This window comes from Misgurnus anguillicaudatus, chromosome 23 (genome assembly GCF_027580225.2).
Source record: "Misgurnus anguillicaudatus chromosome 23, ASM2758022v2, whole genome shotgun sequence".
Classification (NCBI taxonomy): Eukaryota; Metazoa; Chordata; class Actinopteri; order Cypriniformes; family Cobitidae; genus Misgurnus; species Misgurnus anguillicaudatus.
This window is the reverse complement of record NC_073359.2, coordinates 37,164,980-37,167,315: the sequence shown is the minus strand read 5'-3', so window position 1 is coordinate 37,167,315 and position 2,336 is coordinate 37,164,980. Positions and strand designations below refer to the sequence as shown.

At 41.4% G+C, this 2,336-nt stretch overlaps 1 long non-coding RNA gene across 3 annotated transcripts; it reads left to right on the top strand.

Annotated features, from left to right (window-relative positions):
* Positions 1 to 427: 427 nt before the first annotated feature.
* LOC141359496 (uncharacterized) lies at positions 428 to 2,069 on the top strand. Of its 3 annotated transcripts, none has more exons than XR_012365973.1 (3): positions 428 to 594; positions 673 to 771; positions 854 to 1,752. It is a non-coding gene; the product is annotated as an uncharacterized lncRNA (long non-coding RNA). The 3 variants fall into 3 exon arrangements; XR_012365974.1 differs by adding an exon at positions 1,990 to 2,069 and having other exon boundaries at positions 443 to 594; positions 673 to 1,321; XR_012365975.1 differs by adding an exon at positions 1,789 to 1,864 and having other exon boundaries at positions 443 to 594; positions 673 to 1,321.
* The last annotated feature ends 267 nt before the right edge of the window (positions 2,070 to 2,336 follow it).

Here is a 2,336-nt window from a genome sequence, read left to right as displayed (position 1 = left end):
GCCAAGCCTCTTCTTTAGACACGGAACAACTAATGGAAGCTTTTACTTCCACCTGTACTGATGTTTTGGACATTGTAGCCCCAAAGAAGGCTATTCGCCCCAAAATTAAAGAAGAGAAGTGGCTCAATGACACCACGCGTGCAGCAAGACGTGAGTGTAGAAAGGCAGAGCGCAGGTGGAAAAAAGACGGGCTTTGTGTGTCGTACCAAATTCTTAAAGATAGATGGAGAACTTATCAGAAAATTGTTAAAGCTGAAAAAACAAAATATCTCTCTAATATCATATTAAATAATATAGAAAAGCCTGCAGTTCTGTTTAAAACTATTGGTCTAGTTTTAAATCCCACTCCTACCACTGTATTGGAAGCTACACGTGAAACATGTGAAAACTTTCTGCAGTTTTTTTATAACAAGGTTGCTACTGTAGCAGTACGGTTTTCTATCCCCTGACGTCATCTGGCCAGCTGATGCGTGTGTTGTTGATGACCATGTATCTGCCTATAAAAGCGTTTCAGTTCACGTTATGCGGGTGCGTTTGTTCTATCAGCGAGCGAGCCGCCGTACTTCCGGGTTTTTGTGTACGAATGGTAGTAAGGTAAGGGCAGCTTTCAGTGAATGATTTGCAGTGTTTATGGTGTATTGCACTGGGCTTTATGAAATTCATTGACTTAAGGGTGGACTGAGGAGCTTTTCGGGAAACCCGTCAATCGCTGCGTGAATGGAGACGTTTACATTACACGTCTCCATCTGTGCTTCGTGAGTTCCAATACAGGTATGTGGTGACTTTACTCCTAATGTTATAAAGGCTGTTATGATTGATTGATTGAGTAAAGTGCGTTATTTTCCTATTTAAGGTGTGGGTCAATGTGCAAGGGACGTTACAGTGGGTTGCTGTAGTGGGCTTGCTGCTGGCTGCGTGGCTTTCTTGCGCTACGTGCATCGCTTACACTGCTGGCTTTACCTTCTGCTTTCAACTGCAGCCGCTTTGCGCTACGTCATCATCTGGGCTGTACTAACTCTACTGAAGGGATTTCGCGCTACGTCATCTGTGCTCTGCTTTGCCTGCATCGCTCTGCTTTGCCTGCTTCGCTCTGCATTGTCTGCTTCGCTTGGGTCAGCTGGGCATTCTAATTTACATTTCTGACGGGTGGCGCTCTGTGCTGCTGCGGGTTTGCGCTGTTTGCGGCGTTGCTGGGTTATACCAGCTGATTAACATTGCGCTGCTCATGTGCTAATAGTTTACTGTTGCAGCATTGCAGTATTTCGCAGGATCAGCTGGACCGTGGTCTGGATTTGGGGCGTGGTGCTTATCCAATTGTAGCGTGAGTAACTGATTTGAAATCGGCGTGTGACAGAGTAGTCATTATCTGACTGTCACTAGCATTATTCTACTCTGAATTCCTTTGGTTCTGATTTATTAGTTTATTTTTGTATTATCTCTATTATTTCTGTTGTCATTTATTCTTATTAGCATCATTCTTTACTTACTTTGATTATTGTTTTTTTTTTTGATTATCTATAATGATATTTATTATTATTTAGAATTATTTTGGTCTATTACTTTATTGTTTTCAGTTTTGAGCTACCGCTTGTTTGTTTTCTTTGTATTAAGCAAGTTAAGTACTTTTTGATTATCTATAATGATATTTATTATTATTTAGAATTATTTTGGTCTATTACTTTATTGTTTTCAGTCTTGAGCTACCGCTTGTTTGTTTTCTTTGTATTAAGCAAGTTAAGTATTTTCTAATTATTTTGGTGACCTGTGAGGTGTTTTCTTTCTCTGTAGTTTTCATTGCCTCTGTAACCAGTTTACAGGCTTCCTGCCTATTGCCTGTTTGGTAGCTGGGGTGACCGGACGCGGCACCTACAGTGATAACTTTTGGGCAGTTGATTACATGACAAGAACCCAGATTGTTAGAAGTGATGTCCTTTTTTTATTGTGTCTTTTAAAGGTTACTTATTTGTTTGTTTGTTGCTTTCTCTTCAGGTGTGGGTTGGCCGTATCAGCAGATTGTTCCTTTAAGGTGGTGGGCTCCTTATTTGGTTGCAGTGATGTGTTCACAGTGAGGTGTGCCGTGCTGTAGTGTGCTGTGGTGCGTGTGTGCACGTGTGAGTGCTGTGTGCTTTCTGCCCAAAGAACGTCAGGCCTTCTCCCACCCTGAAGTGTTGTTTGTCTTTCTTATTTGCTACTTTTACTATTTGATAACGTGAATAAAATTTGAATTCATTTTAAATAAAGCTTTTCTGATTGACTCAACTCTTGTCTGATACCTGACCCAGTCGTGACGAACCTGTGTGCTGTTAAATTGAGGGCAATCCCGGAAATAGCCCCCG